The sequence below is a fragment of the Lathyrus oleraceus genome, chromosome 3, assembly GCF_024323335.1.
Source record: "Lathyrus oleraceus cultivar Zhongwan6 chromosome 3, CAAS_Psat_ZW6_1.0, whole genome shotgun sequence".
NCBI classification, from domain to species: Eukaryota; Viridiplantae; Streptophyta; class Magnoliopsida; order Fabales; family Fabaceae; genus Lathyrus; species Lathyrus oleraceus.
The window spans coordinates 481,464,228-481,489,228 of NC_066581.1; positions in this window are offsets into that span (position 1 = coordinate 481,464,228).

Here is a 25,001-nt window from a genome sequence, read left to right on the forward strand (position 1 = left end):
TGGTTTGAGTGAGAAACATGGATCCTTGAGCAGAAGGCTTGACTTCAATGCCAAGAAAATAATCCAAATTACCAAGATGTTTGAGGGAAAAATCAGAGTTGAGTTTGTTGATAATGGAGGTGAGCAGAGTAGTATTGTTGCTAGTGATGATTATATCATCAACATATACTAACAAGTAAACAGTGCTGCCATGGGAGGCAAAGATGAACAAGGAGGGATCACATTTGCTGGGTTTAAATTGCAACTTGAGCAGGGCTGCCTGTAGTCTTTCAAACCATTGTCTAGGGGCCTGTTTTAAGCCATAAAGAGCTTTGTGTAGCCGGCACACCAGAGAAGAATCAGAGGTAATAAAGCCTGGGGGTTGATCCATATACACCTCTTCATGGAGCAGCCCATTGAGGAAGGCATTATTAACATCAAGCTGCTGGATTGACCACTTATGTGTGAGAGCCATGGTGAGGATGAGTCTGATGGTTACTGGTTTTACCACAGGGGAGAAGGTCTCATTGAAATCAAAACCCTGTTTCTGGTGAAAGCCTTTGGCTACCAGGCGAGCCTTATACCTGCTGATTGAGCCATCGGGATTTTCCTTGATGCGAAAAACCCATTTGCAACCAATAGACTGCCTGTTGGGAGGAAGAGGGACCAGAGACCAAGTGTTATTTTTACACAATGCATCAAATTCAGACTGCATAGCAGCTTTCCAATTATCATCAGTGAGAGCTTGTTTGACAGATTTGGGCTCAGTGTGAGTGAGTAACAAAGTGAAATGCTGTCTAGGTTGAATAAACCCTGATTTAGCCCTGGTTTGCATAGGGTGTTGGTTAACAGGTTTGGAGTTAATAGGTACAGCATTTGTGGGGAGTGAGGGTGGTGTGAGAGGCAAAGGAGACACTGCAGGTGCAGGAGTGGACTCAGGAGAGCTGACGGACTGCCTTGGAGAGGTAGTAGAGGCAGGTGAGATGTCTACAGCAGGGGAAAAGGGCACTGCTGTCAGAGGAACAGGCTTAGGCAGAGAAACAGTAGAGAAAAGTGACTCTAAGGAAGATGCACAATGTTGTGTGGCAAGGCTGTTACCACTGCTGGTAGGAGGGCTAGGCGGTGAAAACAGTTCAACGTAAGGAAACCTGGACTCATTAAAAAGCACATCCTTGGAAATGTATAATTTTCCACAGGGAGAAAGACACTTGTACCCCTTGTGAGAAGTGGAATAACCCAAAAACAAGCACTCTTGAGACCTAAAATCCAGTTTGTGGGAATGATAAGGTCTCAATAAAGGAAAACAGGCACAACCAAATACTCTCAAGAATTTGTAGTCAGGTGTAGTGTGAAACAACATAGAATAGGGTACTTGAAATTGAATGGCTGCAGAGGGAAGCCTATTGATAAGAAAAACAGCAGTTGGAAAAGCATAATCCCAGTAGGTCAGAGGTAAGGATGCTTGACTCAACAGTGTTAAACCTAAATCCACAATATGCCTGTGCTTTCTTTCCACCACACCATTTTGGTGATGTGTGTGAGGACAAATAACTCTGTGGACTATGCCCAAGTCAGTCAAAAATTTGTTAAAAGGACGAAATTCCCCACCCCAATCAGTCTGAACAGCTTTAATGGAAAAGCCAAGTTGCAGTTCAACAAGAGACTTAAACTGTTTAAAAACACCAAGAGCTTCAGCTTTGGATTTCAGTAAGTATAGCCAAGTAAACTTGGAAAATGCATCAACAAAGGATATATAATATGTGAACCCTTGTGTAGAGGGTTGAGGAGAAGGTCCCCATAAGTCACAGTAAACAAGTTCTAAAGGATGATTATAAGTGGTGTGTGAGGATGGTGAATGCAGTCTATGAGCCTTGCCCATACAACAGGCAGAACAGAAAAATTCATGAGTTTTATTGCTGAAAGAGAGATTACAATTTTGTAGCACCAACCTCAAAGTATTAACATTGGGGTGGCCTAATCTTAGATGCCAAACATTTGATAAGGAAGGGGAAATACTAACAGAATTAACAGAAGGTACAATTTTATTTGAAGAATCTAGAGACATGGCAGACTTGGAAACGTTAAGCAGACTTGGAAACTCATAGAGCCCATCAGAACCAACTTTACCAGCTAGCAGGACAGCATTAGAGACCTGACATTTCACAAAGCATGTATCAGCTGTGAAAAGAAAATAAACACGATTGTCACGACAAAACTGACTGACACTTATGAGATTTTTGGTGATTGAAGGCACATGTAATAGATTATTAAGAGTGAGAGGTGTGTGTGGATGATTTTGAGATAAAAATTGACTAGAACCAGCAGAATTAATAACCAAACCTTGACCATTGCCTATGTATATCTGTTCATGTCCCTCAAAAGGAGTAACTTGTTGCAAGTTATTGGCATCATTGGTGACATGATAGGAAGCACCTGAGTCAGGGTACCAAGAAGCAGCTGATGTAGAGGGAGCAGTATTGGCAATGAAGGTGCTTGGAGGAGGATAGGCACTTGATGACCTAGGTTGAGGAGCTTGAGGTCTAGTCCACACATTAGCAGGAAATTGACCATAAGGCACTGGAGGAACAAGCCATGGAGTTGCAGTGTAAGGATTGCTGGGATGAACAGTAGGTTGGAACTGTTGATTGAACCGATGCCAACAATTTAGAGCAGAATGTCCAACTTTGGAGCACACCTGACATTGAACATTGGAGTTTCTGCCACCTCTACCTTTTCCACGACCTCCTCTATTAGACCTACCACCTCTGAAACTAGAATATTCAGGTTCAACATAAGAAGGTGGCACCTGAGGGTTAGGAGAGTCAGTGCTGCCAGATTGAGGCGCCTCAGGGGAAGTAGATTGAGGCGCTGTGTGTGTAAGGTTTAGAGAGCCAAGATCAGGCACAGTTGATTTCTTGAACTTGTTTAGCCTTAGTTCATGAGCAGTGAGAAGAATCTCAACTTCATCCAAATCCATATCACCAAATTTACTTTCAACGACGGAAACAACAGAAGCATATTCACTGGGAAGTCCCTCAAGAATAACATCAATGTGATGTGAACTGGGAATAGGATCTCCAATGGAGGCTAAAGCATCCACAACCATACGAATCTTCAACAAATAATCAGATACAGATTGTGAATCAAGAGTTAGGGCACGCAATTCAACACGTAATTGACGAGCACGCGCACGAGTTTGTTTTTGAAAATAAGTGAACAAACGATCCCAGAGCTGATGCAAATGAGAGCATCCAAGCACTCGCGACAAAATTTCGCTCGAAAGTGTGGATTGAAGCCACGATAACAGTAACTGATCTTTCTGAAGCCAAATCGAGTACGCAGGATTGACCGTACCTTTACGACGAGCTTCGTCATCAACAAATTGAGGAGGAATGCGAGTGCAAACAACGAGATCTGTAAGACTATGAGCGTTGATGTACGGCTCCACCTGTTGACGCCATAGATGAAAGTTTTTCTCATCTAGTTTATGCGCGATTTTGAGAGAGAACTGAAGCCGACGCGAATCATCAGTCGCCGCCATGAGTGGCGAGGACGGTGGCGTAACGTGAGCGTAAGACGGCGATCCCGGAGAAGACGGCGATGCCATGGATCGATCCTAACTAACTGATACCATATTAGAATTCATAGTAGTGAAGAACTTTTCATTATCTGTTATAACAGAATTCTGTTATGAGTTATTTACAAACAGTAGCACACAGTTGCATTTATAGTAGCAACTGTGTGACCTGCTACAGCAGGTTACCTGTTGCTGAGACTTGACACATGTCAGTCATTACAAGGTAAACTAGACTTAACCTCTCTCTCTTAGTTATACTCTAATAATAAATCAGGAACCAATAATTGTTTCATAAAGAAGCATTCATTAAATCAGGAACCAATAATTGTTTCATAAAGAAGCATTCATTAAATCAGGAACCAATAATTTCTATGAAATGTTTCTCCAAAAATGGTTACTTGTTTTAAGAATGAGCTTCGCTGACAATGACGAACCAAACGATTATGACTCCACAACTTTAACACCTAAAGTGGAGCATAAAATTTTGGTTAAAAAAATAGTAATCGAGAGAAAACCAACCAAGTCTAAATTTACTATGACTTCGGGCACAACATCAACCCCGCCCAAATTCAAGCTTAAGAAAGAGGGGACTGAATTACTGGATGACATCCAATACAATAGGATTAAGACGAATTTCTTTTGTAAGGTTGAAGAAGACGATGATAACGATTTTTACATTAACTTCCATCCATCACGTAGTTTTTGATATGAAGGTTGTGTTATAGGTTTTGTCATTCCTGAAGTAAGTATTAACTAGTTATTTTAAATAAAATTTAATATAACATAATATCAATTTATTACTTACAACCGTCTTTTTTTCATATGTATTTAATGACAGTGGATGCCAATGACTTTTTGACCCGCCTCAAAAATGACTTCAAATTAAATATGTGCTTATAAAGCGACATACATATTTATGCCTAATGATGAGAAACTAGATGGGCATGTCTTTTTAATACACATGCTTAAACCTAATTGTAAATTTATTCATCGCATTTAATTTGATAACAATTGACAGTGCATATATATATTCTTTGTAGTGATGAGGTTTTGGTGAAATCTACATCAAGTGTAGCTGGGAATAGGACAACACTGAAGTCTCTGATGCCTAATTGTCCTGTTGACCAAGATGTTATATTTAGAGGATTAGAATTAAAAAATCTCCAATTAATTTAAAATTTTGATCTAATATCATTTTCATTTGACTATACATATTATTAATCTAGTTGTTGCAAGACAAAATTGGCTAATAGATATCATAGGAAGAACAAAGTCTGTTTGGTATTTACCTACCGAGTTTACAGTGATTACCACGACTAATCCAACTCTGACATTTACACTCATTAAGTATTAATTATTGACTTAAACTACATTTTTTAAGAATTATGCTCTAAACACACAACAATCAACCGACTTTGTGAGGAAAATCTATTAAAGATAAATTCATGACAACAAAATCTTTTGTTTCCAATGTGATTTTTTATTACTTTACTAAAGTAGTTGTTACAGTCAAAATTGAAAATTCTGTTCATACCACTTAATATTAATTTTTTATATATATTTTTATTCCTATCAACGAACAAGGAGTGCACTAGTATCTACTGGTTGTTGATTTTTAGGAAAGAAAGTTGGTTTGATTAGACTATTTGCCTTCTGTCGGTAAACATCATACGAGACGTCATGCAATTTTAAAATTTGTATGCATGTTATCTATAATTTGTTTTACTTTTCAATCTATTGTCTGGTTTTTTTAATTCAAATTTGGTATTGACTATTGTGACGGGCCATATTTCTCGAGGAAATACTGCTTCATGATTCTTTTGGTGAACTAAGTGCATATTGTCCTAACAATTTAGTCACAAACTTTTGGATAGTTCAACCAAGGTTCCTCCCATAGCAACGACACAAATCGTAAGTATTCTCAATCCTTACTATATTTTTACTTTACTGAAATGACCTATTACTCTGACACTAATGCATTTAAATGATTGACCATAGAAATGATTGTGGAGTGTGGGTGGCTAAATGGATGATTGGGTGTCCATTCAGTAATGATTATGAAAACATAATTGTAAGTTGAATTAATGTGATCATTATTGTAGATGTTTAATTGGCTGCATTGTATGGTAAAACACTAGCTGGATTCTAATGTCTTGACTGATGTCATGACATGCTGTGGAGATGTTTGTTTGACTGCATTGTATGTTAGAATATTTAGCTGTACTCTGATGTCTTGGCTGATGTCATGACATTCTGAGTAGTATATTGCAGGTTTAGCTAATACATGATTTATTGAATGTCAAACTGGATGTTATGTCATTCATCCCTGTCAGCAGATACTGAGGAATAGAACAGTTGGTGTTCTGCTATAACTCAGTATTTATTTTCAGTCTGTTTATCAAGAAAATAACAGACCTGGCATAAGGCCTACTGTCTGAATGTCAAACTGGATGTTATGACATTCATCATTGACAGCAGATACCGAACAATAGGCAGATTGGTTTTCTGCTACATTTCAGTATGCAGCTAATTCTGCTTATCAAGAGGATAACAAACCTGATGTAAGGCTCTATGTGTGAATGTCAAAATTGGATGTTTGACATTTATTAATGTACGCTGATACTGAAGTATGGACAGATTGGTTCTGTACAGTACAACAAATTTGTACAGTCTGTTTCCAGGAAAAACAGACTTAGCATATGGTCTATGTTTTGGACGTCAAACTGAATGTTGTGACATTCATTCCTGACAGCGTATGCTAAATTGTAGGTTGTTTAGTTTTTCTGTTTCAGCAGCTTTCTCAGGCAATTCTTCAGGAAGTCAACAGCTGAGCTAAAATCCAGGAAACTAACAACAGAGCTACAATTAATGAACCTAACAAATAGTCTATTTGTTAGCACCTTAATATGTGGAAATTAGGTTAACTTGCTTAACCTTAATTTTAGGAAGACCTTGATTGTAGCAGAAGTTATCTGCTGGCTCTGTAACAGCAAAGAAGAAGTTTGTTGCGATTTCTGAAGGCCCAAATCCAGTTGGGTGATTAGGTTATAAATAGCATATTGTAACCTAGTTTTTGGAAGCCTATTAGAATGAAAAATTAGGGGTATGTGTAAGGTAAACCTCCCAACCTGTGGGAAGGTTACCATGTGTTTCTCAGTGTTCCAAAACTGAGAGTATTTGTGACTCAAAGCCTGTAGGCAAGAGTTTGTTGTGATCTTGAATGAAGCTTTGAAGCAAGTTCAAATGGTTTAGCATTACATTGTAATTGTAGTGATAGGAATGGAAACTGGAGGTTTCTATCTAGGAGTTTCTAGGTATAGATTGCATTGGGTAGGGATTAAGTGAAGAGTTGTAAACGGGGGAGTTTAACTCTGAATTAATACTGCTGATAGTGGATCTTCTTCCTGGCTTGGTATGCCCCCAGAGTAGGTGATGTTGCACCAAACTGGGTTAACAATTACCTGTGTTTTTACCTTCTGCACGTTATAATTCTGTCTGTTATAAAATAAGGTAAACCTGTAATGCTGTAACAGGTGATGTTCAAATCAATGTTGAGACATCATGCTGATAACTGTGCAGGTTCAACAGAAGTAAGTGCTATGGTTGATCTCTGCTGTGTCTTTGTACCAGATGGACAGAACTGGGTGTTCTTCCATACTATGGTGATATAGTAGTAGATGTCGTGACATCTGTGAATGTGTGCATATCAGTACTGGAATTTAATTTGTATAAATGTCTTGCTATATTAGTAACATTGTTGGATCAGATGTCATGACTTCGTGTAGAACATCTGAACTCTGACCACACCAGAATTTCAATTGGTATCAGAGCAGGCATCCTGTTCTGTTTCTGGATGAGATCCATGGGTGATACTTTCTGGTATCTTGCAAGGAGTTATGCTAGTACTGATGTTGGAACCTGTGGAAGGTTCTGTGATTTACCTGAATGGTCCCTTGAAGTAGGTGGATGGACTATTCATGACATGAACTGTGTGTACCTGTCTCTGGAGGTTGGCAATTGGCCTTTGTGTGGGACACCAGTGCCAGTATTAAATCATATTCAAACTAGGTATGTTCTTGGAGGCTGATCCTGTGAAGTATGTGTTCATAGGTTGAGTTGTATTATGATTTCCGCTGCATAATACCTGGCAAAACTCAAACTCTGATGTAGTTTCCCCTCATGTGGATGAAAGGCTGATGTATTCAAGATTTCATCATAATCTACTGAAGATGTCAAGGATACTTGAGTCTTCCCAAGTCCACTCATCATGGTAAGAATCACCTGATCACTGATTCTTTTACACTCTTGGGTAGTGTATATGAAGACCTTGAAGGCTTTCAAGGAGGGTTTGTTCCAAGGAGGTGGAACTAATGTTCTATGCGATGTTAGAACATGTTGTTCAACAAGTATGCAGCTACTGGTTGAAGAGCAGATGTTTTTAGGTGTCAAACAAATGGATACTTGTGTTTGGAACCTACTCCTGACCTGGAAGAGGAGACATCTGTGGGTGATAAGTTGACAAGGGTAGGGTCAACTATGTGTATGCTCAAGAAGGTCACTCTTAGAAGTCTGATCTCTAGAAGTGGAGCTGGTTGAGATGTGACATTGTGCAACCTCATGCTGTCTGTCTTATTCCCATAGATTGATCAGGATTGGATAGTTGCTCCTGGATGTACTATGGTGTGTTGGAAGACAAGTCCCCTGGATGTTAGAAGTCAATAATGGGGTAACCTGATTGCTTTATCATTTAAGAGGATTAGGACCATGAATCTTGTTATTCAAACACCACTCTCAGAAGTGGCAGTTCTTTCAAGAAGTGAGAATATGAAGATTCAGAGATTGGTTGAGGTAGTATGCTCTGGCAATGAATATCTACTATTGACTGTTTTTTTCCTAGTACTTATGGTCAGCTGGAGTCTGATTGGTGTGATTGGAGTAAGTATAGGTATAACTCATAGAGTTAGTTGACACTGGTAGGGATGTTGCATGTCATGTTGAGACATTTGTGTACAATGCATGGATATTGGTGTGGAGTTTCCATGATTGTTAGTTTGAGGGGGAGTTTTGGTTAACCTCCTAACGTTTGGTCAGCCTAGGGTCTGGTTGGCTGTTGACCTGTGTCACATGGGTTCTGGTGGTTGTGTGACACATTTGCAAGGAAGAATTCATCTCTCTCATTCCTAAGGGTGAATTGAATCTAGGAAGAGTTTTCAAAACTGTTGAGGTGCTTGCAAGCAGAAGATGGTGACACTAGAAGAGTATTTTCAAAGTATTCTTATGGTAGAAGTATCTGAAAGGAATATTGGGAAAGGATTTAAGATCAATGTCTACTTGTGCCAAGTACAAGTATTTAATTGATTATCCTTGGAGCTCAAAATAAATGATGTTTTTAAAAGATGTTGGAACATCTCATCTTCAAGATCCTGTGCAGAATCACAGGAAGGATAGTACATTGGTTTATGATCTATCACTGTGGTGGCAACAAAAGTATATGATCTCTGAAAAGGTTTCCTGGCAAGAAACATGTTCAACCTTGGTGTATACAAGAAGAAGAAAACATCATAGTCCTGATGGCGGTTACTTGGATCAGTTTACTTCTGATCTAGGTAAGGAAGTGCATTAGCTAATGCACACTATGGAGTCAAGAACAAGTGGCAGCAGTCTTGACATCATGGAAACAGCTTTGCTTTAGGAAGTGGAATCCTTGGTATAGCTGAAAGGATAGTTTCTAACTGGTCCTTCTGAAGACTCATGCATCAGAGTGTCTGATGTGTTTGGAGAAGAAGCAGGGATTCTTCAAGGTGTGAGCTTGGATGACTTAACTGCAAACCTGCAGGATGGAGGTTGTTTACTCAAACTTGGTTCCACAATCAAGTCTATGAGAGTGTTGAACTCTTGTTCTATGTAGGGAGGAAGTTCTTTCAAGTGGCAGAAGAAGGAGTTGAATTCAACAGCTAGATGTTAAAACACAATGTTGTGACATTTGGTTCAACATCAGAATCTTAGTTGGTGAAGTGGCACATCAACTTAAGATAGAAGGGTCTACAGAGTTGTAGATTGGGTACTTCAAAAAGATCGTTCTCATTGCAGTTCTTTGGAGTTGCTGGATGGAGAGGATGTTACATGTTCATGTCTTAGAGAATCTAAGTTTTGTTCAACTTGTAGCTTGAAGTTCAAGTCTCACTTGGACGGTCAGAATATCTTTGGGAGAAGTATGATAAACGTGGAGAGGTCAAAAAGTGGCATTTGACTTTTTCATATGAGGATTCATGAAGGAGGTAATCAACCAGTGACATTTGGTCTATCTCAGAAGTGAGTTCGAAGAATCAAGATAATCAACATATGGCAGCTGATTACTCTTGAGGAAAGTCTGAGACAAATTACTTTTGAGCAGAAAAGTAGTAAGTTGAAGACAAAAGGAGGTGTTTTATATTCATCTCTTGGAGCTTGTGGTAGGAGTTCTGAGCTATCTATGGGAGATTATCTCTTGTAATGGGATGAGAATGTATATGTCCCAATGTGTGTCTGGTTTCTTGTGGATCAAGTTAATGACTCAGCGATATCTAAAGATTACCAGATGGTGTTATGTTGTGAAGGATGTCCTAAATCATGTTAGAACATTTTGTGAAGTGGTTTTCTGTTCTGGTTAGAAGAGAGAATGACACAGAGTATGGATGTGTTCATCCAAGAGGATTGAACAGAGGGTGTGCTCTTGAAGACATGAAGATGCGTCTTATGTTTTCCATTCATCAAGTGGTCTGGGTTCTCATTGAATCAGGATGTTGGTAAAGGTCCAACTTTGGGGTGTTGGATATGTTCACATGTGATCTCCATGTTTCAAGAGGAGAGTTGGTTGTTTATGATAGGGGGAGTTCTATCTTTGCGCTGCAAGTAATCATCAAGCTTGTGGTCTATGAGTTCTCAGATAACAAGGTATGGCACCTTGTTAGTTATTGGGATGATGTGGTGTGTGTCAAGGCTGAGTGAGCAGAAGAATGTCTGACCGGATGTCATGACATTGCCTTGGATAATATTGTTATTTCCTTCTGAAACTTACAATCATAAGGAAATATGGATGTGGTGTGATACAGGTGCTGGAGTTACTGTTATTTGATGTATGCACAGATTTAGGGGGAGGAGGAGTACCCTTGTGCATTTGTGTGTCTTACTAGTTGCATCCTTAACTAGTAATTCTGTTTTTGTTGCACAGATTTAGAGGGAGGAAAAGTACCCTTGTGCATGTGTGTATTACTAGTAACCAGAAAGCTAGTAATTGTGTTGCTTCTGTTGCTGTTTAAACTACTCTTATGTCGTTTAACTGCTGATAGTTTACCTTGTGAACAAAAAGGAAAGATATATGTTTCATCCAAAATTTGCTAAAGGGGGAACAATTTTGGTAAAACAAAGAGTGTTCACAAGATGTTATGTGTGATGTCTTAACATAAGATATCCTATGTACCTGCTGGAAGTTATAAAAGGAATTATGGAATTATGCAGGAATTTTCCAGGATGTCAGACCCGATGTCATGACACCCTGTACACAGAACATTCAGTGTGAATGTCTGGTGTTTTGTGATTGCACACTTAATGGAAATCTGTGTTTGATTGAAGATTTGATTTGTGGCTGAAATCCGTCACTCTAAAGCAAAAGTGGGTGTTGTCTTGGTTGAAACTGTGAAGTAAAATCAAGTCTGTAATTCTGTCATTTGTGTGTGTAATTCTGTTTATGTTATGTTGGTTTGTAATTTAAAGTGTTGCTTTGGCAACATTTTTGACAAAAAGGGGGAGTAACACCTGTGATGCCCCAGGACAACAGATTGTTTTGTTAAACAGATATTCAAGAAAGAAATTCAAGATCCTCTACTCCAGAGGTTGTGCTGCAGCTGATGTTCCACTTCCATGAGTGTGAGTGTGTTTATGTGTGCTGCAATTAGAAGTTTTTATTTAACTTCTGTATGTGTGCTGATATGTGAAGTTTTTATTTAACTTCCATGTGTGTGAGTGTGCTGCTACACTGAGTGTATTAGCTAGGTTAATTTCCTGCTAGATGTGAGATTTCCGCTGCTATGGACTCTGTTGTGAGACCAAAGTGTTTTAGCCAAAAATTTGCCAAAGGGGGGAGTTTGTAGATGTTTAATTGGCTGCATTGTATGGTAAAACACTAGCTGGATTCTAATGTCTTGACTGATGTCATGACATGTTGTGGAGATGTTTGTTTGACTGCATTGTATGTTAGAATATCTAGCTGTACTCTGATGTCTTGGCTGATGTCATGACATTCTGAGTAGTATATTGCAGGTTTAGCTAATACAGGATTTATTGAATGTCAAACTGGATGTTATGTCATTCATCCCTGTCAGCAGATATTGAGGAATAGAACAGTTGGTGTTCTGCTATAACTCAGTATTTATTTTCAGTCTGTTTATCAAGGAAATAACAGACCTGGCATAAGGCCTACTGTCTGAATGTCAAACTGGATGTTATGACATTCATCATTGACAGCAGATACTGAACAATAGGCAGATTGGTTTTCTGCTACATTTCAGTATGCAGCTAATTCTGCTTATCAAGAGGATAACAAACCTGATGTAAGGCTCTATGTGTGAATGTCAAAATTGGATGTTTGACATTTATTAATGTACACTGATACTGAAGTATGGACAGATTGGTTATGTACAGTACAACAAATTTGTACAGTCTGTTTCCAGGAAAAACAGACTTAGCATATGGTCTATGTTTTGGACGTCAAACTGAATGTTGTGACATTCATTCCTGACAGCGTATGCTAAATTATAGGTTGTTTAGTTTTTCTGTTTCAGCAGCTTTCTCAGGCTATTCTTCAGGAAGTCAACAGCTGAGCTAAAATCCAGGAAACTAACAACTGAGTTACAATTAATGAACCTAACAAATAGCCTATTTGTTATCACCCTAATATGTGGAAATTAGGTTAACTTGCTTAACCTTAATTTTAGGAAGACCTTGATTGTAGCAGAAGTTATCTGATGGCTCTGTAACAGCAAAGAAGAAGTTTGCTGCGATTTCTGAAGGCCCAAATCCAGTTGGGTGATTAGGTTATAAATAACATATTGTAACCTAGTTTTTGGAAGCCTCTTAGAATGAAAAATTAGGGGTATGTGTAAGGTAAACCTCCCAACCTGTGGGAAGGTTACCATGTGTTTCTCAATGTTCCAAAACTGAGAGTATTTGTGACTCAAAGCCTGTAGGCAAGAGTTTGTTGTGATCTTGAATGAAGTTGTGAAGCAAGTTCAAGTGGTTTAGCATTACATTGTAATTGTAGTGATAGGAATGGAAACTGGAGGTTTCTATCTAGGAGTTCCTAGGTATAGATTGCATTGGGTAGGGATTAAGTGAAGAGTTGTAAACGGGGGAGTTTAACTCTGAATTAATACTGCTGATAGTGGATCTTCTTCCTGGCTTGGTATGCCCCCAGAGTAGGTGATGTTGCACCGAACTGGGTTAATAATTACCTGTGTTTTTACCTTCTGCACGTTATAATTCTGTCTGTTATAAAATAAGGTAAACCTGTAATGCTGTAACAGGTGATGTTCAAATCAATGTTGAGACATCATGCTGATAACTGTGCAGGTTCAACAGAAGTAAGTGCTATGGTTGATCTCTGCTGTATCTTTGTACCAGATGGACAGAACTGGGTGTTCTTCCATACTATGGTGATATAGTAGCAGATGTCGTGACATCTGTGAATGTGTGCATATCAGTACTGGAATTTAATTTGTATAAATGTCTTACTATATTAGTAACATTGTTGGATCAGATGTCATGACTTCGTGTAGAACATCTGAACTCTGACCACACCAGAATTTCAATTATTTCTTAATCATTTCACCTCTAATTATATTTCTAATTTTCCTAAATGTTTATAATTATATGCAGGTTGTGACTTCCACCAAGATGAAACTTGCACTTTATCTGTTTCAATCATCTAATAATATTTTGTTGAACGAAGTTATGGTAAAGGCTATAAATTATTAGGATGTTTAGGAAAATAGAAGGAAGACACTAGTTTAAGTATGAAGTTTGGGATAATTTTGCATTATGCTTATTTTGTTCTAATTGGATTGTATTTTGGCTATTTTGTTTGTGTTAATCGGTTTGAGTTTGGATAATTTGGAATTAATTTGATTGTTGTTCCATGTTTGGTGGATAATTTAATTTGTTTTTATTTTGGATAATGTGATCTTTCACTCTATGATCTTTCACTATATGAATTATTTTCATGGTTACTAGTACATTACTACTTTGAGGTCTGAATATACATACCAAATCCACTTAACATTTTTTACATATGGATTTAACATACCTCGTTGTAATCTAGCTAAGTACAATTGACTTTAGCATTCACATTCTCCTTCTTCACATGTTGACTTCATCTCTATTTACCATGCTGCATGTTCATCTAAGTTGTTTCAAATTGTAATAAAAATTACTCCCTTTGTCCCACAATGAGTGACCCAGTTGACAATTTCACACATATTAAGAAAAATGAATAAATGAACGAGAGAATTATATTTTTACTAAATTATCCTTACATAAGTATTAGGAATGATGAAAGTAATATTAATTAGAGGGTAAAATTGGAAAAAAGTGCATTGGAAATTGAAATGGATCACTCATTTTGGGACACTTATTTATTTCAAATGGGCCACTAATTGTGGGAAGGAGGGAGTATGTTAATATCTAACAACAAAAGTCAACCTTAGGCAATAAAGCGAAAATGTTTCATTGTGACAAAATTTGTTATTGGAAATAAACAAAACTTTTCATGTATTAATCTAAGCTCTTCAACAATTTGATATTGGAAATTAAAATTTGATATTGAAAATCAAATTTTGATATTGGAAATTAAAATTTGATATTGGAAATCAAATTTTGATATTAAAAATGAACTACAGTTTTCTTATAACAACATGCTTGCAATTTTGAACTCAAATATAGAGCAGTACCTACGATATCGTTTTATACAAGTTACATGTTTATCATTACATTGGATAATTCATAATTTATCAAACTTTTAGACTTGTCTAATCGGTTAAGGTACATTGAACATCCTTCATTTATAACTACAAAGTTTACATTATTGAACTCAATTACAGAACATTATCTACGATATCGTTCTATAAAAGTTAATGTACTATAGCTTATCTCAAATTTACAAGCATGTATTTCTTATGCTAAGTCATTGCATCCCACATAGAGAAAGCACTTGAGCTTGTCAATACCACCCATTAACTTTGATTTGTTTACCCATTCAACCCCTTCTTCAGCGTATGTTTTTGAGTTCAAACTCATCAACTGTTAGCTCCTTTGTTTCATTTCTCCCATAAGAACCTCATACAAGAATTTTCCTTACATGTGATTAGAATGGGGATATTGCATCCATTGCTCAACTGCATGAAATTTGAAGAATAAATGATCAAAATAGTTCACAATATCACACAAACTAAATTTGAAAAATATCACAATTTAATTTCACAATTAAATTGAAATGCTAACAATTCAATTACATAACATCAAAATATAAATTCTCAATTCAAATAAAACCCTAAATATTCAATTGAATTAAGCTTATTTCACTATCTTCCAAATCAATGCAAATGCAAATTTATAATTTATGAATTTGATAAAACCCTTACTTCTCACCTCATAGAAGATATGAGTGGCTCTACAATGCCTTTCATTTTTAGAGATTATCAAGAGATTGCAAATCATGTAGTTGCAACACTATAAGGTTTTAGAGATATAACCATTGTTTCTCACCTTATAGGAGATATGATTGGCTTTATCATTGATAATCCATTATCAATCATATATAAGAAATTAAATTGCTCAGTTTTTGCCCTGGAGAAAAGTTCAAATGACTATTACATGATTGTGAAATAACTTGAAAAAACTTATGATCCTGTCATTCTATGAAAGTTGGTGACATTATAAGAATGCAAATTTTTCTGTTTGCTTCGTGTACATTTTCAAGAATGCAGAAATCTTCTTGAGTGTTTACTGTTTGGGGTGTTAGTCGAAAACATCTTTGCTGCGGAACCAAGCGCTTGTCCTTATTATGAAGATATATAGCAAAGCTGGAAAATAAGGTTCTTCTATGGTGTGGTAAGACATATTTCTATGCAATTTGTGAGGTTCTAATTATACCATCTACTTGTTTGATCAATCGTTGGTCTGAGAAAGGTCCTTTATCTAGGATTTATAAAAATTGTTGGTAACAATTCTGCTTATTATCTAATGCGGTAAGACAAATTTTATCCATTGGATCAATATAAAGGTGATCCGCTGTCGCGCGCGGGTCAAAACGAGTATTTTTCAAAAACGTAGTACAGCGATAATTTTAACTCGAATATCGTTCTCACAAGGATTCTTGATTATTATTATCCAAAGGTAAATCAAATTAAGGGGGGGTTGTTTGGTTTGGTGTTCGATTAAGAAAAAGTGATTATTAAAAGCAATTCTTAAAATAAGCTGTTATCAAATAAGTGATTATGAAATAATTCAATCTACCGATTTAGTTCCTACTATCATCGATTAATATAATTTTAATACCCTAAGCGGATTGTCTATTCCTATTTGGATACAAACTCAATGACAATCGCGGTGAAGTTCGTGAGATGTATGATCCCATTGTCCGAATTAAGCAAACGGGATAAGTTTTCATGGATTAAGCAAACATGATTGATCAGACACAAAAACGAATTAAGCAAACGTGGCATGCCTATGTTAGGATCATACAATCAACCAAATTGAAACAATATATTTCATGCAATCGAATTAAGCATACAAGAACACAAAATATCATTGAAAGGAATTAAACTAAAATTAACATTATAATAATCTCAAGTTTTGGAACCTGAATTACGGCAGATCGAATCAGAGGGATTAGTTCTCCATGGAATTCGTACAAGCTTTCAAATTTTCGTGAATAGTGATACCCTGTACTGTTTTCGGCTGCTTAGGTTATAGGAAAAGTAGAATAAACCTAATTTGGTCAAAACATAACCCAGGCCTAAACTAAATAACCAAACACAAAATATAAATCTAGTGCTGAAGGTTTCAACAGATTTTTCAACCATTCTACAGTCCTAATTAGCTTCTTACTTCTTCATGAAAGTCGTAGCTCTTTCTCTTAGCTTTCCAACGACTGGTAGCACGCCTCGATCCGATACTCCTAACTCCAGTTATGAATTTATTCGTGCAGACTATTAATGCTGAAAATAAACTGCGAAAAACAAATAAGTGTAAAAATAAGATAAATTATAAAAACACATTAAAAGGGAAAAATAACCAAACTAAAACATAGAAATGCATAAGTATAAATATAGAAGAATGTGCATCAAAATGCACTTATCAAAAGGTTAAGATCATTTTATATATTTAAAATATTATTTATGAATAAAAGAATTTTACAATGTATCAATAGCATAACCATTTCACATTTTAAAGAAAAAATAGCGTCATTGACTACCATCGTCATCTTTAGTTAGTTGGATTATATATATATATATATATATATATATATATATATATATATATATATATATATATATATATATATATATATATATATATATATATATATATATATATATATATATATATATATATATATATATATATATTAAAAATAATAAAATTTGGGTTGCTGATTTGAAGGGGAGAAATTATACTATGAAGTTGGAAAGTTTTCTAGGCAAAAAGTAGTATGGTGTAACTCTTTTATTTAGATTTTTAGGTTATGAACTTTTGAGTTCAATCCTCTCTCTCTCTATATATATATATATTAAGAAACGGAATGTTCTCTTTTAAAAAATAATAAAATTTGGGTCGCTGATATGGGTCGTTGATTTGAACTATGAGCATAAAGGGAGAAATTATACTAAGAAGTTGGAAAGTTTTCTAGGAAAAAAGTAGTATGATGTAACTCTTTTATTTAGATTTTTAGGTTATGAACTTTTGAATTCAATTCTCTCTCTATATATATATATATATATATATATATATATATATATATATATATATATATATATATATATATATATATATATATATATATATATATATATATATATATATATTAAGAAATGGAATGTTTTCTTTTAAAAATTAATAAAATTTGGGTCGCTGATTTGAACTAAGAGTGTAAGGGGAGAAGTTATACTATGAAGTTGGAAAGTTTTCTAGGCAAAAAGTAATATGGTGTAACTCTTATGAACTTTTGAATTCAATTCTCTAGTATATTTTCTTATTTAAAAATCATCATATTATCCTATATTATGTCATGTCAATTTAGAAGAGATTTAATAATGTTTTGTTTTTTTTTAGCTAAAAATTTTCTTTTTCATAAATTTTGATTACACTTCATTATCATATTGATTAAATTTTATTGGTGTACAAGGTGATAAAGATGAAGAATGAAATAAAAGAGAGAAGAGAGAATAATAATAAACTTTCATTACTCTTAAAATTGTTACACACAAAATGCACACACACTGCAAAAGGAATAAATGTGTTAATGCTCACACCACTCACTTGTTTAAATACAAGTGGGACTTAATGGAAATACTAAAATACCCTTTAACAAACGTTGTCAACAAGTTTATGAAAATATGAACTAATTCTAACACCATCCCTTAATTCATATCTAGCTTAACCAAAACTAACAACAAGAATTTCATCCCTCAAGCGGAGAAATTGATCAGTCTTGATCGCCTTCGTCAAAACATCAGTCAGCTGCTTATGGGTGCTATAGTGCACAACTTATAACACTCCATTTTGAACCTGATTTCTCATAAAGTGATACTTAGTCTCAATATGCTTGCTTCTCCCATACACCACTGAGTTCTTGGCAAGATTGATTGCAGACTTGTTATTGATCATCAGCTCCAGATGCTTGTTTACCTTGATCTTCAGATCCTGCAAAAAATTTAGAAGCCACACAGCTCGACATGAAGTCACATCACCTATAATATATTCGCTTCACAGGTTGACAAAGCAACAACTGATTGCTTCTTGGAACACCAAGAAATGGGACTTCCTAGAAACTTAAACAAGTATCCAGAAGTACTTCTTCTGTCAACTCTGTCTCCACACCAATCATACTCAGAGTAACTCATAAGTTCTTAGTAAGTTTCAGCATCAGAAGGGAACAAAACTCCATACTTCAGAGTTCCCTTTATATACCTCAAAATTATGACAACAACTTAATAATGAGACTACTTTGGTTTACTCATAAACCTACTCACCATTCCAACTGCATAGCAAATATCAGCTCTGGTATTACACAAATACCTTAGAGACCCTACCAACTGCTTGAACGTTGTCGCATCTATATCATCACCATCAGAATCAGAATCCAATTTCTGATTTGTATCAACAGATGTGACAACAACTTTATAATTCAACAGCTCAAACCTCTTCGGAAGCTCAAGTTCATATTTCAGCTGATGTAAAATTATTCCTTTCTCAGAGTACATAATCTCCATCCCTAGAAAATAAACCATATTTCCTATATCAGTCATCTCAAACTCATTTATCAACTCCTTCTTGAACTTAGCTATCTCATGTTACAACTTCCTGTTAGCAATATGTCATCAACATACAGACACACCAGAATCATATTGCCTTTAGAAGTATGCTGAACATAGACACCATACTCCATCTCACATTTTTGAAATCCATGCTTCTTGAAAAATGAATCAATTTTCAGATTCCAAAGTCTAGGGGATTGCTTTAGTCCATACAAAGCTTTATGTAATCTGTACACCATCCCTTCCTGATTCTTGTTCTTAAATCCAGGAGGTTGTGAGACATAAACCTCTTATTCTAATGGACCATTCAGAAATGCATATTTCACGTCTAAATGCATCAGAGGCCAATTCCCGTTAGCAGCTATCGCAATCACTAGTCTGATTATTTCATGTCTTGCTACAGGTGCAAACACTTCAAAGTAATCTAACCTAGGTTTCTGCATAAAACCTCTCACAACTAAACTTTCTTTGTGTTTGCCAATTAATCCATTTGCCTTTAGCTTCACCTTATAAACCAATCTCACGTTGATGACTTTCTTGTTCTTTGGAAGTTCTGTCAGCTTCCAAGTCTTGTTTCTCTCTATGGCATTAAGTTCTTCTTTCATGGCCTTCAACTATACTTTCTGCTTGAGAGCTTCTTCCGTACTCACGGGTTTAGAGTCTACTAACATGGCACACTGAATAACTTCCCCTTTAGAATCTACTTTAGTATCTTCTAGCATGTCAAACTCTGTAAACCTTCTCGAAATGTTTTCGATTCTTTGTAGCCTCTGAACTTGTTCAGAACATTCTGATTCTTGAACAATATCGGATGCTGGAACTCTAGAAGTACCGACTTCAGAAGCATGACCACCTTTAGAATCTGGAATATTCCCAGAATCTGGACTACCACCAGAATCTGAATCACCATCAAAATCTGGATCACAATCAGATTCTTCCTCATAATCAATTTCTCCTTTTGATTATGACTCACTCTCAGAATCATTTTCAGACTCTGACTCATCTTCAAAATCAGAATCAATATCTTCAAAAGTTAACTCTACACCGGAGTTGGATTGAGATTTGCTCAAATCCCATACTTCTGACTCTTTTGCAATAACATTTTTGCTAACTTCAACCTTACTGGTTAATGGATAATAAAGCTTATAAGAACATGTACTATGATACCCAACCAGGAACGTCACCTTGCTTCTATCATCCAACTTCTTTCTAGTAGCATCTGGAACGTGTTTATAACAGACCGAACCAGATACTCTGAAATGAATCAGACTTTGCTTATCCCCAGTCCAACTCTCAAAAAGAACAATTTCCTTCAGTTTCTTAGTTGGACACCTGTTGAGCACATATGCTGTAGTGGAAAAAGATTCTCTGCACAAAGTGTTAGGAAGCTTCTTCTTCTTCAGCATGCTCCTTATCATGTCAAGCAAAGTTCAGTTTATCCTTTCAGCAAGACCATTGTGTTGAGGAGTATATGGAGCAGTCACTTCATGCTCAATTCCGTTCTCCTGACAGTACTTCTTGAACTCTGTAGAGTTATACTCATATCCACCATCTGTTCTGAGAATCTTCAGAGTCTGACCACTCTGTTTCTCAGCCTTGATTCTGAATTTCTTAAACTTTGCAAAAACCTCGTGTTTGAACTTTATAAGGGATACCTATGTCATCCTTGTGAACTCATCCACAAATGACATAAAGTATTTATTCTCTCCTAGTGAAGGTTCTGGAAATGGTCTACACACATCAGAAGGCACTACTTCCAAAACATTATTTGCTCTTGGAGCTACTTTTGATGTAAATGACAGTCTTGGTTCCTTCTCTCTCATGCACACATTGTATGATTTTTCTGGTTTCTTAATTGCAAGAATTCCACGTACCAGTTTCTTTGAATTCATATGCCATAAGCTTCTGAAGTTCAAATGACCAAATTTTTTGTGCCACAACTCACTTTCCTTCATAGCACTTGTTGCGCTAAGGCATTCAGAGTCTGTAGTTTTAACATTCACCTTGAATGTTTTATTCCTTCCCCGTTTTGACTCCATAATCAACTTTTGATTACAGTCATACAACTTCAAAAGATTATCCTTCATGGTAACTAAGAATCACTTATCAATTAGTTGACCTACACTCATCATATTGATCTTCATGCCGGGAATATACCAGACGTTCTAAATTAATGCAGGTTTTCCATTATTCACAATCACTCTAACATTCCCCATTCCTTCAGCATTCTGATACTTATCATCAGCACATCTGATCTTGGTCCTCTTCCCATAGTCAAAATCAACCATCCATTTCTTATTTCCAGTAAGATGGTTTGAACAACCAATGTCCATATACCACCAGTCTTCTAGAGACGCACTATCAGAATCAAAAGCCATTAATAACACATGTTCATCATCATAACTTTTGGCTATATTCGCTTCTTCTAATTTCCTCTCCTTGTTTGACCAACAAACTGCAATGAAGTGGTCAAACTTCTTACAACAATAACATTGAACTTTTCTCTTGTCATACTTCTCTTTTCCTTTTTGACTCCCAAAAGTTGAGGTTTCTGACTTCTGAGACCTACCATGTCTTTTCTTGGCTTCTGACCAAGACTGTTTTTGGTCTTTCTTGACAAAAGAAGCTTTCATAAGTTACTCAACCTCTCTCTCATAGGTTTTTTCAGTCAGACGCAACTCTTGCGCCTCTAGATTGCTTTGCAGCTCTTCTATTCTCATGGTGCTCAGATCCTTAGAATGTTCAACTGGTACAACGATGTAATCAAATTGGAGAGTAAGAGATCTAAGTACCTTCTCAATGATACTTTCTTCAGAGAGAGTTTCCCCACACGACTTCATCTCATTTGTGATCAGAATCACTTTGGAGATGTAGCTAGGTACCTTCTCCTTGTTCTTCATGATGAGATTCTCATACTTCTTGCATAGTGACTGAAGTTTCACCTTCTTCACTGATGCATCACCGCCGTAACACCTCACCATTGTGTCCCAAGCAGCTTTCGCTATCGCCGAATCAATAATTTTCTCAAATACGCTCACATCCACACACTGATGGATGTAGAACAGAGCCTTCTGATCCTTTTTCCTCATATCATGCTGAGCATTTCTTTGTGCATCTATTGCATTTTCTGGAAATGCAACCTGAACGTAATCATCATTGATGATATCAAGAATATCTTGAGCTCCAAATAACACACATATCTGAATCATCCAACGATTCCAGTTCTTGTCATCGAACACTAGAAGCTTGCTGCTCAGATTACTGATTTCGTTCATCTTCAACCTTCTGCAGAAACTCAGATCTCACCCAAACACAATGTTTTCCAATCCTGCAGAATCAAGATATGTGATTATGTTATGATTATAAACAGAAATTCAACACAATTTCTTCGTAGAGAAATCAACCACACAACGCCTTACCATTTCACTCATGTTTCCCGTGGTGTTTCCTTGTGGATCTGAACTAGAGCTCTAGATACCAATTTTTGGTACACAAGATGATAAATATGAACAATGAAATAAGAGAGAGAAGATATAATAATAACAAACTTCCACTACTCTTAAAATGATTACACACACACACACTGCAAAAGGAATAAAGGTGCTAATGCTCACATCACTCACTTGCTTAAATACAAGTGGGACTTAATAGAAATACTAAAATATGCTTTAACAAACTTTGTCAACAAGTTTCTGAAAATATGAATTAATTCTAACAAATTTAACAATGAAGTTTATGAAATATATATTAAATAAAAATTGAGAACATGTTCCTTCATTTCATTTGGATAGTTTGATTATAGATGACATCCATAAAGATTGATTGGAAATCAATAGTTGGAATATAATTTAACGATATAAATGAAGTTTATCAATTTTGATTTGTTTATAGTGCACATGTTGGCTTCATAGTTAGAAAATGATGCAAACAAAAATAGATAGAATTATATTATCATATAAGTTTATTTTAAGGAATGTATGATGAATAAAACAAATGTATTTGTTAACATTAAGAGAGCTAAGACTATAATGAATTACAAAGCAAGAATTTAACTTGGATGTCATAATAAAACTTTTGTAATTAATGAATTTGTGGAGGATCATAATCATCCTCTACAGCCTCTAGAGACAACCACATGCTTGTATCACATGGAAAGATAACTGAAGCACAAGCTTATGAGATTGAGATAAGTGATGATTCTGGATTAAGGCATAAGTCAATGTTTCAAATTATGAGCATACATGAAGGGCATAGAGACACTGTTGGATTTACATGAGTGGATGTAAAAAACTACATCAATGCAAAAAGGAAAAGAAGTATGGTGTACAACGAGGATGATTGTCTTTCATAATATTTTCACCGCCAATTATTAGATAATCATTCTTTCTTTCATGCATATTAGATGGATATAGAAGTAAAAATCACAAATGTGTTTTGGTGGGATCCAAATATGATTTTGGATTATGGATATTTTGGCGATGTTGTTTCATTCGACACTACATATTGTACCAATCATGCGAATAAACAACTTTGTTCTATTTTCTGTTTTCAACCATTATATGGGTTCAATCATTTTTTGTGAGACACTATTGTATGATGAGACAATTGAGTCATTTAAGTGGTTGTTTGACGCATTCTTACAAGAAGGAAACCTTTAAGTGGATCAAATCGGTTTATGTTATTAAAAAATAGGCTTCATGTTATATGAAGGAAACATTAACACTTGATATCTGAAGTACTTAATCTATTAAAAGTTTGAATGCTCACTTCAAATCTTGTATGAAATCGAACGTGGATATTGTTATGGGTTGGTCAAAGGCCCAAATAGCTAAGGTTCAATTCATCTCAGATTCATTCCATTTGACCCTAGGTATAAAACGAAATCACATAGAAAGTAAGATGCATTCTCTGATCTCCACTTTTCACTACATTCATCTTGAATCTTGATCTGACTTGGCCTTGAAGTGTTAATTTTATAGGTTCACCCCATGTTGTCGTATCAGAGACCAACACCATCGACTCAAGATCTTTAGTTCACTAATTGCATCCAATTATGGTTTATGAACAAAATAGTGGCGCCGTATGTGGGAATCGACTTCTGATTTCTGCATTTTTCATGATTTGACGTTCATTATTTGGTTCATCAGTGCGTACCCTTAGAGAATCACCAAATATAGAGTGATAAGAATCAAATACGAAGATCCATCGTGTTTGATCCAATTGATCATCATTTCATCTGCAATCTATCAAATTTTCATATTTTTAATTCTTGCGGAAACTCTGTGAGGTAAAAGAATGAATGATCTTAGATCCAAATATAGATCTATGTTAAAATTACTAGAGAAATAAGGCAATTTACTTCAAGATCATACTTAATATTCCTGATTAACTTCACAATCTAGCATCACCTCGATTATCTTCCACTAATGCGATACTTACCGTGGCAACTTCGCAAATACGAGTTCATTGTTGTTGTTGGTGTTTATTGTAAGAACAAAAATTATTCTACAACAGATTCCATGATTTTGATGATAACAAAGGATGAAACCAAAAATGGCACCCTAACGAAAAGTTTCTAAGTGTGCAAGGTTCTAAAGAAAGAAGAAATAAATCTGATGATGTCATCAGATGCAAAACAAGATCAGATGCAAAATCTCAAGTATCAGAAGAATCTAAAGAGGAATCTCGTTTCAAGAAGCTCTGACTCTGGACAAAACTGCAAAGTATCAGAAGCATCTGAACATGAAGTAAAGTCTAGAAGCTCTGACTCTGAACAAATGCCTTCTGGAAATTCTGAAGTTATCAGCGCCATCTGAACTTTCAAGAGATAACATCAGAAGCCAATTTCTCCAGATACACAAAGACTCTAATCAGAA